General features: G+C 39.6%; 1 pseudogene across 1 annotated transcript; it reads left to right on the top strand.

The window, feature by feature from the left end:
• Positions 1-880: 880 nt before the first annotated feature.
• LOC147633819 (zeaxanthin 7,8(7',8')-cleavage dioxygenase, chromoplastic pseudogene) lies at positions 881-3,078 on the top strand (annotated as a pseudogene). The gene has a single exon (XR_015266932.1). The product of XR_015266932.1 is annotated as a zeaxanthin 7,8(7',8')-cleavage dioxygenase, chromoplastic pseudogene (transcript).
• The last annotated feature ends 15,035 nt before the right edge of the window (positions 3,079-18,113 follow it).

Here is an 18,113-nt window from a genome sequence, read left to right on the forward strand (position 1 = left end):
CATGGGTGCACCTCAAGTTTTACATTATTAGCTTGCATATGGAAGGAGAAAAATTCATGCTCCACCTATATAAAAAACGTCATTTCAATATTAGCGAGTCAAAAATTTATCCAATAATTGTCGTTTGATGATTCCAGGATTTAGTTTACATCATGGGCTTTCCATCAAGCCAAGTTTCATGATCAAACTATGTCCCTTCTAAAAGTTATGTCCAAATTACTACTATTTTGAAAACAGTAAAAATCATGCGTTTTATCAGCATGTGTCTAAGAAAATTAAAATATTGCCTTGCAAAAGCTAAAAAAAGTGCAATTTAAAAAATCTCAAGGATTTTTTGGGTCTTGAGGAACATCTGTGGATGTTAAGCATTTCAAAACTCTTAATAGATTGCCCACAAAAATTCAAGAAAAATGCTAACTTTTCAGGACACTTTAGTGTCCAATTACAGAACTAGTGTTAAAGGAAAAACATTATATATAATATATGTTATTGTAACTTCATTATTAAAAAAAGCATTATGTGTATATTTTATTTGTAGCTTCATTATTAAAAAAACATTATGTACGTATGTTATTCGTAGCTTCATTATTAATTTAGGTGGCCTCCAATTGTGTGCGAAAATGTGGCTTCATTTGTATGGCAATGTAAAGTTAAAGGAAGAAAGACTTGAGCTTCAGGGTATCCAAATGGTTAAATAATTGCGTCCGTGGAGTTCCTTTTTGGGTGCTTTCAAGGTGAGTGTGTTACTATCACATTGTCCACAACGTCAAGCGATGGATAGCTCTAAAGTAACACACTACCCAGCTTTTGGCAGACAGATATCTGCAAGCCTTAGCTGGGATATAAATAATTGGCATATCAACTGAACCTTCGATAACGTCCACAAGTAGAAAGGTTTCTCAAGGACCACCACCCACCACCACCACCCACAACCACACAGCCTTGCAGGCAATCATGAGAACCCTCGAGTCTCCCCTCTCTTGCTCGTGTTTAAGGCCAACAATCATAGACTCTGTTCATCACTCCCTCAACCATTCAAGCTTAAGTCTCCTTAATCCTGCTGCTTCACCTCAATTAGTAGGTAAGATTAAGTGCTCTAATCCACCTCGTATCTTTGCCACTCTCTCAATCGATCAGGAATCTATCAACAATGTGACAGAAGATAATAAGAGTAAGCTCCCTAACCCTAATATTAATCACAGTTCTACTAATTCGCAGACTAAGGTTGCCAATGTTTTGCCTGAGATCCTCCATGCCCCTCAGCCCTCCGATCTCAACCTTGCTGAGTTGATCAGCCTCAACGCCGGATCCAGCTTCCCAGCCGCGGCTTGCAATATCGCCGACACTCTCATCACCTCTCTCCTCAGCCCTTCTCAGCTCAAACCCTCCGTCGATCCCCACCTGCAGCTTGCCGGCAACTGCTCTCCCGTAGCGGAGACTCCCCCCACGCCGTGCAATATCGTCCGTGGAAACCTCCCCTCCGACCTCAATGGCGTCTACCTCCGCAACGGCCCCAATGCCACGCGCCTCCACCAGCGTGAAGGCTACCATATGTTCGACGGCGACGGAATGCTTCACTCCGTCCGTTTCAAGGACGGAAAGGCCACCTTCTGCGCCCGCTACGTCAAAACGTCCAGGTTCCGGCAGGAGGAAGCCGCAGGACGGCCGCTGTTTCCCAAGTTCTTCGGTGGCTTGTACGGCGTATCTGGCGTTGCCCGCACCGCTGTCACTGTCTTGAGGGCCGGCTTGGGCTTGCTTAACGTGACGGAGGGCTGGGGCTTGTCCAACACAAGTGTCGGATTCTTCAATGGACAAGTGCTCTCTCTGTCGGAGGACGACATGCCGTATGTCGTGAAGGTGACGGACGACGGGGATCTGATCACCACCGGACAATTCAAGCTGCCCTTCAAGATGAACATGTGTGCGCATCCAAAGTTCGATGCGGCGACGGGGGAGATGTTCGCCTTCAGCTTCAACCCACCGTTTGTGCCGCCGTTCTCCTTTTTCAGGGTCTCCGCCGACGGAGTGAAATCACCAGACGTCCCCGTGCCGCTGCTAGACATTCCATTGGTGCACGACTTCGCCATCACAAGGAGGTACGTCATTTTCCCGGACAACCAGCTTGTGGTGCGGCCGACGGAGTTTCTCAAGGGGGAGATGCCGGTGGTCTGCGATGCCGGGAAAACGGCGAGGTTCTGCCTGCTGCCGCGGTACGCTCTGCCGGAGGAAGCAGCTCAAAAAGCCCGCTGGTTTGAAGCTCCCGGCTGCAATTGCCTCCACTACATCAACGCCTGGGAAGAGGGCCTTGAGGAGATAGTCGTGGTGACTCCCGTGCTCTCACCGCCAGAAAGAGTACTGGAGCTTCCGGCCGTCAATACTTCCTGCACCCTGTCCGAAATTCGGTTCAACACTAGTACAGGGCGAGCGTCCTGCAGGAAGATCTGCTCTGGCAACTTCGAGTTCGGCACTGTCAACCAGAAGTACGTCGGCCGGAAGGTCAAGTACGCCTATCTGGCAAGTGGCTTCTATCCCCAGTTGACGGGAGTCGTGAAAGTCAATCTCCAATCTCCGTCGACGGACATTCACGCCGTCGTCGGAAGGAGGGACTTCGGCGAGAATTGCTACGGCAATGAGCCTTTCTTTGTGCCTCGCGACGGAAATCGTGGGTCAAGTGCCCTTGCCGAAGATGATGGCTACCTTGTTTGTTTTGTGCACAACGAGGCCACCGGAGTCTCTGAGCTTCTAGTGATGGATGCCCTCTCCCCATCCCTTGAGGTAATTGCTGCCGTGCAGCTGCCATCCCGTGTACCTTATGGCTTCCATGGCTGGTTTGTAAGCGAAGATCAGCTTGCCAAACAGACCTAGCGTAGAAGGAATATATCACATACTTCTACATGTATGTATGCATAGTTGCAAAAACACCTTGTATCATATCATAATATATTCTACATGTATGTATGCATAGGTGCAAAAACGCCTTCTACCATATCAATAAACTTGTAATTATAGCAATTTTAATTACATAATACTCCATGGGACACACATTTGAACCAAAAAACGAATAAAGATCTATATTATGTGCACTTGTATCTTACTAGTTGTGACCAATTAGCTTCTATCTATGGCAAGTTTATTGTGGCAAGCTAACTTCTTACTACTACTGTGACAAATTAACAAGAATTCCTGATCCCAAACAGGAAACTGCAACCAAGGTCGAGAAAGCCTTACTTCGGAAGTGCAACCAACCTCGAGAAAGCCATACTTAAAGAAGGATGCACATTAGAGAGTCTACTGTCACACCTCGACACACATGAGAATCAATTCAGCTTATACGCCAAATGTAAGAAGTGAAAAGATGCAGGGGAGAAGAGAGCTTGAGCTCTTGCAACCACACACACACACTCACACAAACCCTAGAAGAGAACACACAAGGTGAGAGGCTGAAAATTCTTCTTCTTCTTCACACAACAAAAGAGGTCTACAAAGAAGATAAAGTGACTAACACACATAATGTAAGATCCCTGTCCCCACCGCGCAACAAATTTAGGGGTGCTAGCAACGGAAGTAGCACTTCTTGCGCGGGGCAGGGTCCCACACTCGGGGCCTTGTCCACGGATATCCGGACAAGGTTTTTCCAAAACCGAACCGGGAAAAACTTCCTTTGCCCACCAGGATAACTTTTCCCTAACGTAGTCAAAAGCCTTAACTAATTGAGCTCATCTGACCGAGCCTGTAAGTCCCATAGTCAGATTAGGGAAAAAGACTGTACTTGGATCATAGAGACCAACGGTTTTTTCCTCATTGAGAGGCACATCCATTGATTCTTTTCCATAGAACAATTTTTGTCTGGAATTTACTTCATCTATCGAACTAAACAGAAAATCAGTCCAACCTAACCCCATCCCCAGTCCCATGGGTTAGCCAACCGCCTAACCACTGTAGTGATGGGATCCAATTAGGAATTTGGTTAGGTTTTGTCCCGGGTACCAGGGAAAAGAGTTTCCAAGCTCCCTAGCCGGATGTTCATGCAAACATAAAACTAGTCACACCACTTACACACCCAATATGAAATTGCCTTTCTCTCAGCATCAGCTATCTTTAAAACAATCCTTTAATGAAACCATTGTGTCACTAATCATAATCCTCAAAATCTCTAGTTGAATCTTTATTTTTAATCATTCCTTCATTGGTGTACTTATGGCATCATTGGCAACCAGAACGCTCACCACCTGTTCACTCAGGGGCCTTTTCGACAGTTCCTAGCTCATAGTAACCGGCAATATATTCACATAACAAAATGGAATCTCTGTGGAAGATCAGCAAGATCAACCAACAGATCCATATAAAAGAGTCATGAACTCATCCATTGAGGACCAGCAAGGTCAATCAACCAGATCCACACCCGGATTCAGAAAACAACTCTTACTCCTTGATCCAATATCTTCCCCGATGCACGTGTGGGTATCTTCGGCGACCTAGAGCCCGAGCACCGTATGGTCTGCACCCTTTAGGATCCTTCGCAGGTCACCTAGCACTTCACTCATAGGCGGCTTCCTTGGTCCCTCATCCACCGTACCGGAAGCTCACCATTTAAATCAAACCGAGGCTGGTCAAGACCTCGGTCGACCATGCTACGCGAGATGTCCTCCGTTGACTCTCCATCAGCTGTTGCAACTTTATTAGTTAGGTCTCCACGACCTTAATCACAAGACGGTCAAGATGCTTCGCCAGCATTCTTGACATAAAACAGTCATTTACAAACAGGTCACAAATACAGTTTCTATAATGAACTCTCGTCTTTCCACATTATCCCTTATCAGTCCACATTAATTATTCCACATTCCATTCATATGTGTACTCATTCTCATCCAATCACATCATTTTCCATCTCATCACATCAGATTCATTCACATCACATATCATTTATTCACATCCTAATTCACATGCCATCACATCTCATCTATTCACTCATATCGACGTCACATCATTTCACATACACATTCGCATTCATTATTCCACATACACATCCACATTCGTACATCCACATCCATACATCCACTTCCACATCTGCATTCATACATACATATCCATATCCACATCCATACATTCATAAATCCATTTCCACATCCACATCCACATTCATATCCATACATCCACATCCACATTCATAAATCCATTTCCACATCCACATTCATACATCTACATCCCCATTCACATTCATACATCCAAGGTTTGGGATTCTTGACTAAAGTATCTAATGGCTCGTTCATTCCCCGAATGAACCTAGCCATCCATACTGCGATGTCCAAATCCTTGACAGTTATAGCATTTCACTCTCTTGTTCAAGGGTGGAACTTCTGAAATTGAAATCCAGGGGATTGAGTTTCGAGAAAAGGACATTTCTTCCATTCTGGACCTTTCCATATCCTGGGTTTGACCGTGATATCTCTTAGGCGGAGGAAGGTTGGAATCATCTTCTGAGAATAAAAACCTTTTGAAAGGTGATGGTGCTGGCTTTGGCGGGACTTTGACATCAAAGGCTTTGGTGAAATCCTTCGCCATCCGAACTGCTTCGGCCATTGAGATAGGTTTGGCATTCTTGACTAAAGTATCCAATGGCTCGTTCATTCCCCAAATGAACCGGGCCATTAGCTAAGCACACATAGGCATTAGAAACCCATCATCATAGTCAACATATCCCTCCTTTAATCCACCCAGATCAAAGGTAAATTCACCATCCTTCTCTACATCATCATAGTCAACATATCCCTCCTTTAATCCACCCAGATCAAAGGTAAATTCACCATCCTTCTCTACATCATCATAGTCAACATATCCCTCCTTTACTACACCCAGATCAAAGGTAAATTCACCATCCTTCTCTACATCCTCAACTTCATTGTTAGCATCTTCAAAGTACTCCTCATACTCATCCACATCCTCCTTAATGTCTTCATGGCAAGGCTCGGTGAGAATCATGCTTAGGGTCATTTTCTTGGCCTTACAAGCCTTTCAATGATCCTTGTTCCACTTGTCACCACACTTCAAGCATAAACCCTTTTCCTTCAAGTCATTAATACGATCTTCTCCCAAAACTTTGCTCTTGTTAGATGCTTTTACATCAACTTGCTTCCCATCACCACGTGGAGGTCAAGAAAAAGAATTACCAAATCTGAAATTTCCTCTTCCACCTCTTCCATAGGCGGTTGGGAATCTAGGAGGACCCGTGTGATAAGCAACTCCACTTGGAGATTTGCCCAAAGTTAAAGTGCCAATATCAGCCCCCCTAGATCCATGCCTTGATCCACTAGCATGTCTGTATTTTTCCTCATAGATCTCCACAAGAAGCATGGCCTCCTTGATGGTGTTGGGCCTTTGAGCATCCACATCAACCTTGATGTTCTTTTGCATTCCTTTCATAAACTTCCTCAATTTGTACTCCTCACTCAATCCTTCCACACATGAAGTGAAAACTTCATAAGCTTGTGTGTGTACATAGTCCTTGACATTGCCCGTTTGAGTGAGATCATCCCATTTCTCCATCATCCTTGATCTTTTGAGGGCTGAAACTGTAAGATCCCTATCCCCACCGTGCAACGAATTCAGGGGGTGCTAGTAGCAAAAGTAGCACTTCTTGCGCAGGGCAGGGTCCCACACTCGAGGGCTCGCCCACGGATATCCGGACAAGAGACTAATCCATCGGTTCTCGAACCCGAAAAAACTTCCCTTTCCCGGAAAGATCAGGCGATTCCTCCAGGAGAAAATTTTTCTCTGACGTGACCAAACCCGTAAGTCCCATAGTCAGATCATGGAAAGATTGCACTTGGATCATAGAGACCAACACTTTTTTCCTCATTGACAGGCACAGCCGTTAATTCTTTTCCATAGAACAATTTTTGTTCGGGATTTACTTCATCTAGCGTACTATAACAAAATTGAGTCTCAATTTAGGGATCCATCAGTCCAGCGTCTATCCCCCCAATCCCATGGGTTAGCCAACCGCCCAGCCACTATAGTGATGGGAATCCAATTAGAAATTTGGTTAGGTTTTGTCCCGGGTACCAAGGAAAAGAGTTCCCAGGCCCCCTAGCCAGATATTCATGAAAACTTAAAACTAGTCACACCACCTTACACACCCAATATGAAATTGCCTTTGTCACAGATTCAGCTGTCTTTAAAACAATCATTTAATAAAATCATAGTTACTGATTATAATCCTTCAAAAAATTTTGATTGAATCCCTAGTGTACCTATGGCATCATTGGCAACCAGAACACTCAATCACCACCTGTCCACTCAGGGGTCTTTTCAATGGTTCCTAGCTCATAGTACTCGGAAATATTCACATATCAAAATGGAATCTTCGTTGAAGATCAGCAAGATCAACCAACAGATCCATATAAAAGAACCATGGACTCATCCGTTTTAAGGACCAGAAGGTCAATCAAACAGATCCATGCACGAATTCACAAAACAACTCTTACTCCCTGTTCCAATATCTTCCACGACGCATGTGTGGGTATCGTCAGCGACCCAGAGCTCGAGCACCGTATGGTCAGCACCCTCTAGGATCCTTCGCAAGTGACCTAGCGCTTCACTCATAGGCCGCTTCCTTGGTCCCTCATCCACCGTACCGGAAGCTCACCATTTTAATCGAACCGAGACTGGTCAAGACCTCGGCCGACCTTGCTACACGAGGTGTCCTCCAATGACTCTTCGTCAGCTGTTGCAACTTTATCAGATTAGGACTCCACGACCTCATTCACAAAACGGTCAAAATGCTTCTCTAGCATTCTTGACATAAAACAGTCATTTAAAAATACTTCAAAAATACAGTTTCTATAACGAACTCTCGTCTTTCCACATTGCTCCACATCAAACCACATCAATTAATTCCACAACCATTTCATAAGTATTTCTATTCTCATCCAATCACATCATTTTCATCTCATCACATCTTTCCTCAATTTATCCTCATCAGATCTCATCCACTCACATCTACCCATATCCACATCTCATCACATCACATTCATTCACATCTAATACATTTAGACCACATCACATTCACTCACATCACATCTCATTCATTTTACCTCACATCTCATTCATTCACATCTATCCCGATTCACATCTATCCCGATTCACATCACATTCATTCATATCCATCACATTCATTCATATCCATCACATTCTCTTTCATTCATATCCATCACATTCATTCTCATCACCATTATATCACATCACTTCTATCCACATCATATCTCATTCATACACATCTCATCTCATTCATCCACATCCATCCAATCGTTCACATGTACGACTACTCGCATCTATCCATACATTCATATCTATCACTTCACATCCACATATATTCATGTCACATCTCATCTCTTTACATCACATCACATTCTTTCACATACACATCTATATCCATTCTTTCACATACATCTACATCCATTCGTTCACATACTCATTCACATCCATTCTTCTCATACACATTCACATCCATTCTTCACATACATGTCCTTATCCATTCTTTCACATACTCATTCACATCCATTCTTCACATACACATTCACTCACATCTCATATCTTTCATTTACATTCTGATTCACATGACGTCACATCTCATCCATTCATTCACATTTTTCTGATTCACATCACATCTATTCACCTCACATCTCATCACCTCTATTCTCATCACCTCTATTCACCTCACATCTCATCACCTCTATTCTCATCACCTCTATTCTCATCACATCCATCCATCCATTCATTCCCATCTATCTGATTCACATCACATCTCATCACATCTATTCACCTCACATTCTCATCACATCTATTCACCTCACATTCTCATCATCTCTATTCACATCACATCCATCCATCCATTCTTTCCCATCTATCTGATTCACATCACATCTATTCACCTCACATTCTCATCATCTCTATTCACATCACATCCATCCATTCATTCTTTCCCATCTATCTGATTCACATCACATATCACATCTATTCACCTCACATCTCATCACCTCTATTCACATCACATCCATCCATCCATTCACATCACATCTCATCTCATCACATCTATTTACCTCTCATCTCATCACCTCTATTCACATCACACTTATCCATCTATTCATTCACATCTATCTAATTCACATCACATTCTCATTATCTCTATTCACATCACATCCATCCATTCAATCATCATCTGATTCACATATCTTATCTCATCACATCTATTCGCCTCATATTCTCATCACTTCTATTCACAGAATTTAAACATAGAATTTAAGAGGATTCTAATTTTTGATATAAAGATTCTTTCCGCATCTATCCATCCATCCATTTGTATCTTTCTAATTCACATCACATTCTCATCATCTATATTCACATCACATCCATCCATTCAATCATCATCTGATTCACATCTTATCTCATCACATCTATTCGCCTCATATTCTCATCACTTCTATTCACAGAATTTAAACATAGAATTTAAGAGGATTCTAATTTTTGATATAAAGATTCTTTACGCATCTATTTATGCATAATTCAATTTTAAGGAAAATAACACTTTTGAAATAAAAATAAATCCTTTATGCATCTTCTTATGCATAAATTCAATTTTAATGAGAATAACTCTTTTGAAATAAAAATAAATCTTTTATGCATCTTTCTATGCATAAATTTAATTTTAATGAGAATGACACTTCTGAAATAAAAAATAAATCTTTTAGGCATCTTTCTATGCATAAATTCAATTTTTAATGAGAATGACACTTTTGAAATAAAAATAAATCTTTTATGCATCTTCCTATGCATAAATTCAATTTTAATGAGAATAACACTTTTGAAATAAAAATAAATCTTTTATGCATCTTTCTATGCAAAAATTCAATTTTAATGAGAATAACACTTTTGAAATAAAAATAAATCTTCTAGAATGCACAAACGAAGGGAACAACCAAACGATAAACTTTAGTTCCACAAAATTTAAGAAAATTTTGCTATAAGCTCCTTTGTATGGCTGACCATTTCTCAATTTTATCATTCAATTTATGACTTGAATTAATCCAATTTGAATTCTAATATCTCTAATCTACTCCATTTTTCAAAAATCAAGAGAGTAAACAATAAAAAGAGCTTAATCAACCTTTTGATTAGACTTTCTAAGATTGAGAAGGGCTGAATTATAAAGAGAAGAGAAGGAGGGTGGCCATTCCATCAAGGCATAGCATCAGATTTTAATTTAACATTTACAAAGCATAAAATTTGAGAAAACCATAGATTTAAAAATTCACAATAAGTAAGAATTAAACTTACATGGAGCTTGTAAGCTTTCCTTTGGCTTGAGGGAATGAGGGTTCTACTCTTGTTTGCAGAGCAAGAGTGGCCACCAAATTCACTTGGAGAGGATTAGGCCAAAAAACAATTGAATTATCAAGATCCCCACCGTGCAACGAATTCAAAGGTGCTAGCAGTGGAAGTAGCACTTCTTGCGCGGGGTAGGGTCCCACATTCGGGGCCTCGCCCACGGATATCCGGACAAGAGACTTATCCATCGGTTCTTCCAAAACCGAACCCAGAAAAACTTCCCTTGCCCGGAAAGCTCAAGCAATTCCTCCAGGATAAAATTTTTCTCTAACATAGTCAAAAACCTTAACTAACTGAACTGATCTGACCGAACCCGTAAGTCCCATAGTCAGATCAGGGAAAGATTGCACTTGGATCATAGAGACCAACGCTTTTTTCCTCATTGAGAGGCAGAACCGTTGATTCTTTTCCATAGAACAATTTTTGTCTAGGATTTACTTCATCTAGCGTACCATAACAGAATTGAGTCTCAATCTAGGGATCCATCAGTCCAGCGTAACCCCATCCAATCCCATGGGTTAGCCAACTACCCAACCACTGTAGTGAGGCTGGTCAAGACCTCGGTCGGACCTTGCTATACGCGAGACGTCCTCCAATGGCTCTCCGTCAGCTGTTGCAACTATATCAGATTAGGTCTCCACGACCTCATTCACAAGACGATCAAAATGCTTCTCTAGAATTCTTGACATAAAACAATCATTTAAAAACAGTTCAAAAATACAAATTCTATAACGAAGTCTCATCTTTCCACGTTGCTCCACAACAAACCACATTAATTAATTCCACAACCATTTCATAAGTATTCCTATTCTCATCCAATCACATCATTTTCATCTCATCACATCTTTCCTCAATTTATCCTCATCAGATATCATCCACTCGCATCTACCCATATCCACATCACATTCATTCACATCTCATCCATTCAGACCACATCACATTCACTCACATCACATCTCATTCATTTTACCTCACATCTCATTCATTCATTCATTCACATCTATCCCGATTCACATCTCATTCATTTTACCTCAAATCTCATTCATTCATTCACATCTATCTCGATTCACATCCCATCACATCACATTCATTCATATCCATCACATTCTCTTTCATTCATATCCATCACATTTATTCTCTTTCATTCATATCCATCACATTCATTCTCATCACCATTATATCACATTACTTCTATCCACACCATATCTCATTCATACACATCTCATCTCATTCATCCACATCCATCCAATCGTTCACATGTACAACTACTCGCATCTATCCATACATTCATATCTATCACTTCACATCCACATATATTCATGTCACATCTCATCTCTTTACATCACATCACATTCTTTCACATACACATCTATATCCATTCGTTCACATACATCCACATCCATTCTTTCGCATACTCATTCACATCCATTCTTCTCATACACATTCACATCCATTCTTCACATACATGTCCTTATCCATTCTTTTACATACTCATTCACATCCATTATTCACATACACATTCACTCACATCTCATATCTTTCATTTACATTCTAATTCACATGACATCACATCTCATCCATTCATTCACATTTTTTTGATTCACATCACATCTCATCACATCTATTCACCTCACATCTCATCACCTCTATTCACATCACATCCATCCATCCATTCATTCATTCCCATCTATCTCATTCACATCACATCTCATCACATCTATTCACCTCACATTCTCATCATCTCTATTCACATCACATCCATCCATTCATTCTTTCCCATCTATTTGATTCACATCACATCTATTCACCTCACATTCATCCATTCATTCTTTCCCATCTATTTGATTCACATCACATCTATTCACCTCACATTCTCATCATCTCCATTCACATCACATCCATCCGTTCATTCTTTCCCATATATCTGATTCACATCACATCTCACATCTATTCACCTCACATCTCATCACTCCTATTCACATCACATCCATCCATCCATTCACATCTATCTAATTCACATCACATCTATTTACCTCTCATCTCATCACCTCTAATCACATCACACCCATCCATCCATTCATTCACATCTATCTAACTCACATCACATCCATCCATCCATTCGCATCTATCTATTTCACATCACATCCATCCATCCATTCGCATCTTTCTAATTCACATCACATTCTCATCATCTTTATTCACATCACATCCATCCAATCCATTCATTCCCATCTATCCATCACATCTCATCTCATTCATCCACATCCATCCAATCGTTCACATGTACGACTACTCGCATCTATCCATACATTCATATCTATCACTTCACATCCACATATATTCATGTCACATCTCATCTCTTTACATCACATCACATTCTTTCACATACACATCTATATCCATTCTTTCACATACATCCACATCCATTCTTTTGCATACTCATTCACATCCATTCTTCTCATACACATTCACATCCATTCTTCACATACACATCCTTATCCATTCTTTCACATACTCATTCACACATCCATTCTTCACATACACATTCACTCACATCTCATATCTTTCATTTACATTCTGATTCACATGACATCACATCTCATCCATTCATTCACATTTTTTTGATTCACAATACATCTCATCACATCTATTCACCTCTATTCACATCACATCCATCCATCCATTCATTCCCATATATCTGATTCACATCACATCTCATCACATCTATTCACCTCATCACATCTATTCACATCACATCTCATCACATCTATTCACCTCACATTCTCATGATCTCTATTCACATCACATCCATCCATTCATTCTTTCCCATCTATCTGATTCACATCACATCTATTCACCTCACATTCTCATCATCTATTCACATCACATCCATCCATTGATTCTTTCCCATATATCTGATTCACATCACATCTCACATCTATTCACCTCACATCTCATCACCTTTATTCACATCACATCCATCCATCCATTCACATCTATCTAATTCACATCACATCTATTTACCTCTCATCTCATCACCTCTAATCACATCACACCCATCCATCCATTCATTCACATCTATCTAACTCACATCACATCCATCCATCCATTCGCATCTATCTAATTCACATCACATCCATCCATCCATTCGCATCTATCTAATTCACATCACATTCTCATCATCTTTATTCACATCACATCCATCCACCATTCAATCATCATCAGATTCACATCTTATCTCATCACATCTATTCGCCTCATATTCTCATTACTTCTATTCACAGAATTTAAACATAGAATTTAAGAGGATTCTAATTTTTGATATAAAGATTCTTTACGTATCTATTTATGCATAATTCAATTTTAAGGAAAATAACACTTTTGAAATAAAAATAAATCCTTTATGCATCTTCTTATGCATAAATTTAATTTTAATGAGAATAACTCTTTTGAAATAAAATAAATCTTTTATGCATCTTTCTATGCATAAATTCAATTTTTATGAGAATGACACTTTTAAAATTCAAAATAAATCTTTTATGGATCTTCCTATGCATAAATTCAATTTTTAATGAGAATGACACTTTTGAAATAAAAATAAATCTTTTATGCACAAATTTAGTTTTAATGAGAATGACACTTTTGAAATGAAAATAAATCTTTTATGCATCTTCCTATGCATAAATTCAATTTTAATGAGAATAACACTTTTGAAATAAAAATAAATCTATTATGCATCTTTCTATGCAAAAATTTAATTTTAATGAGAATGACACTTTTGAAATAAAAATAATTATTTTATGCATCTTTCTATGCATAAATTTAATTTTATTGAGAGTAACACTTTTGAAATAAAAATAAATCTTTTATAATGCACAAACGGAGGGAATTACTCTTTTAGAATAACCTAATGATAAACTTTAGTTCCATAAAATTTAAAAAACATTTGCCATAACCTCCTTTGTATGGCTGACCATTTCTCAATTTTATCATTTAGTTTATGACTTGAATTAATCCAATTTGAATTCTAATATCTCTAATCTACTCCATTTTCTAAAAATCAAGAGAGTAAACAATGAAAAGAGCTTAATCAATCTTTTAATTAGACTTTCTAGGATTGAGAAGGGCTGAATTGTAAAGAAGAGAAGGGGGGTGGCCTTTCCATCAAGGCATAGCATCAGATTTTAATTTAACATTTACAAAGCATAAAATTTGAGAAAACCATAGATTTAAAAATTCACAATAAGTAAGAATTAAGCTTACATGGAGCTTGTAAGCTTTCCTTTGGCTTGAGGGATTGAGGGTTCTACTCTTGTTTGCAGCAAGAGTGGCCACCAAATTTACTTAGAGAGGATTAGGCCAAAAAACAATTGAATTATCAAGAAATTCAATGTTAAATGGCTCACGAGACAGAAGCAGGGTAACAGTGCATAAACACCATTAAGCTTTTACAAAGGGGGAGGCTTCTATTTATAGGAAAAAGTGAGCCTCTAACCAAGAAAACTGATTCTAGAATTTTTCAGATCAGTTTGGTCATTTTTTGACCATTTTTAGGTCAGTTTAGCTTACTTTTTGGATCTAGTTAAAACAAGAGAGAGGAGAGATGAGAATATCTTATTATTTGTGAGTTTAAAACTCATCCAGACATGTGAAATAGGCACCTCCTCCATGAGGGGTATTCCCCACACTGAGGTGTCAAAAATGCATCATTTCCTCTAAATATTTCTTAAACCTTGTTGTCCTTAGTCAACTCTTCATCTTATGTGAGTATTTACTCATTTTTGGGAGATTTTCTTTTATTCTTCAATTTATCTCCTCCCTACATTTTGATTAATATTATTGGTCCATAGGAACCTTAATCCAAAATTTTCAAAAAATTTGGACTCTCGGGATAAGGTCCTTTTTACCTATTTTCAATTAATTCTAATTGCACATTGGAAAGTTCTTTTTGAATTTCTGTTTTAGGAAATTTAGTTTAATAAGAAAGGATACTTTTCCATCCAAAGATATCTAAAAATTGAGTTAACTCTCTCTAGAACATTTTCTCTCTCTAGGCCAAAACAAGTAGAAACAAGATCTTTTATTATTTTGAAAAGGGGATTGATTACAGGGGAAGAAACTGGACGTCTTTAGGGGCTGGGGAGGAATCTTACATTCTCTCCCACTTGAAAAACGCGAGATGTCCTCATCTCGTAGGTGGAGTATGATCTCTTTCATCTTCTTCTTCTTCTTCAATTACTTCCAGCGTAGTAGCCTTGGAAGTGGATGGCCAATTTGGAAATATCTCTTTGTCTTCCCCTATTTTGAGACGGAGGTCTTGCATTACTTTGGATTGAGATTGCGGGTTGGTTAGAGGGTCTACCTCTGTGATTTTCTTAATTTTGGCAGAAAAAACCTGATTACTCCGGAAGGAAGGAGGTGGAGTCTGGAATCTTGATCCTTGATTCCCCTGCCCCGAAAACCTTGATCCAAAAGGTGTTGGGCAATCCATACTGTGATGACCAAATCCTTGACAGTTATAGCATTTCACTCCCTTGTTCAAGGGTGGAACTTCTGAAGTTAAATTCCAGGGGATTGAGTTTCGAGAAAAGGACATTTCTTCCATTCTGGAACTTCCCATGTCCCGGGCTTGACCCTAATATCTTTTAGGCGGCGGAAGGTTGGAATCACCTTCTAGAATTAAAAACCTTTTGAAAGGTGATGGTGCTGGCTTCGACGGGACTTTGACATCAAAGGCCTTGGTGAAATCCTTCGCCATCCGCACTACTTCAGCCATGGAAACTAGCTTGGCATTCTTCACCAAGATATTGAAAGGCTCGTTCAGTCACCAATTCTTCATCCAGCGGTGGCGAGAATTTGAGGAGGAGAGCAAACACTTGGTGATATAATTCAATAATTCTGCTCCCTTGGGTTAACTCTAAGAATTCGTTCATCTTTGTTTCCAAAAAGCCGGGAGAACAGAACCTCGTCCTTAGGTAGTTTTTGCGATCATTCCATGTCTGGGTATTTCGATCCAGACAGTTTGTCTTGCAGTGGTTTCTCCATGCCACTCTGGGTGTTTCTACTATCTTCAGTCTTGCAAGAGCCATTTTGCTCTTCTCATTGTACCCGGTGACATCGAAGTACTCTTCCATTGCTTCGATCCACTTTTCCACAGCCTCACCCAAGTTTTTCCCTTCACCCTTGAAAGGTACAGGCTGTGATCCATGAAGAGTTTTATGAACATCCAATTCGAGCTCTTCCTCGCCGAGTTGGGGGTTATAATTTCTACCACGACGACCTCGATCCATGCTCCTATCAATACGAAAATTCTTGTTAAGTCCCTTTATTTATGATTCAATTCCGATTATAGATTCAACTGATTCTGGGGTTCTTTAGATTGGTCAATTCCTCACATAATCATGGGATAAAGATATTCATATAGAACTCATTATTGGATAACAATTCATTTAGAACATCTCATTCATATCTTTAACATAATAATGGTTCATTAGACCAAAATTTCCATCTGAAGAGTCCTCCATGAGGATTTCAATGAGGATTTCAATTATACAGATTTTTTTTTGTCATCCCTTAACTTGATCCACTGGGTCAAGTGTTAACAATAGCAATTTGTCAGCACAATCCACTAATCTCATAGTGATTTGCTGAAGTCATTATCGTCATTCTAGTTATGAACATCATCAGAGGGACTCGTCCCATTCATCCTCATTGTGGTTTTGTTCAGCTTATTACATTTCAACCAAAATTCAGGAATCATCATTTTTCAATTAGTATCCAAATCAATTCATCAGTTCTCAACCAGAATTTTAAAATCATATCAACCACATTCGAATTCATCATCTGGATAATATTTTTGCTTATAATTTCAAGATCTTATATTTACTCGTATATACTGCCAGTTAAAGAGCTGCAGTTATACCCTCGGTATATACGGGTAGTCATGGTCCTTGGAATTATAAGGTAAATACCATCATGTCTAGGCCTCAAGCAAGTTAGGGATTCCATATAATTGCGGTAATTCCATCTAAAGACCCAATTACCAATTTATGAATTTCAGTCTGAATAACAATTTGTATGAATTTTATCACACAATTTTAACCTTTTACTGCTACTTCATCAATTTTTGACATTTTTGGCTTCTTAGTTGATCCACTTTAGCCAATTTTTACCAGCTGTAAGATCCCTGTCCCCACTGTGCAACGAATTCAAGGGTGCTAGCAGCGGAAGTAGCACTTCTTGCACAGGGCAGGGTTCCACACGCCGAGCCTCGTCCCTACAGATATCCGGACAAGAGACTAATCCATCGGTTCTTCCAAAACCGAACCTGGAAAAACTTCCCTTGCCCAGGAAACTCAGGCAATTTCTCCAGGATAAAATTTTTCTCTAACGTAGTCAAAAACCTGAACTAGCTGAACTGATCTGATTGAACCCGTAAGTCCCATAGTGAGATTAGGGAAATTTTGCACTTGGATCATAGAGACCAATGCTTTTTTCCTCATTGAGAGGCACAGTCGTTGATTCTTTTCCATAGAATAATTTTTGTCTGGGATTTACTTCATCTAAGCGTACCATAACAGAATTGAGTCTCAATTTAGGGATCGATCAGTCCACCCTAACCCCATCCAATCCCATGGGTTAGCCAACCGCCCAACCATTGTAGTGATAGGAATCCAATTAGAATTTTGGTTAGGTTTTGTCCCGGGTACCAGGGAAAAGAGTTCCCAGGC

Source organism: Cibotium barometz, chromosome 11 (genome assembly GCF_041138505.1).
Source record: "Cibotium barometz isolate CiBa-2024 chromosome 11, ASM4113850v1, whole genome shotgun sequence".
Lineage (NCBI taxonomy): Eukaryota > Viridiplantae > Streptophyta > Polypodiopsida > Cyatheales > Cibotiaceae > Cibotium > Cibotium barometz.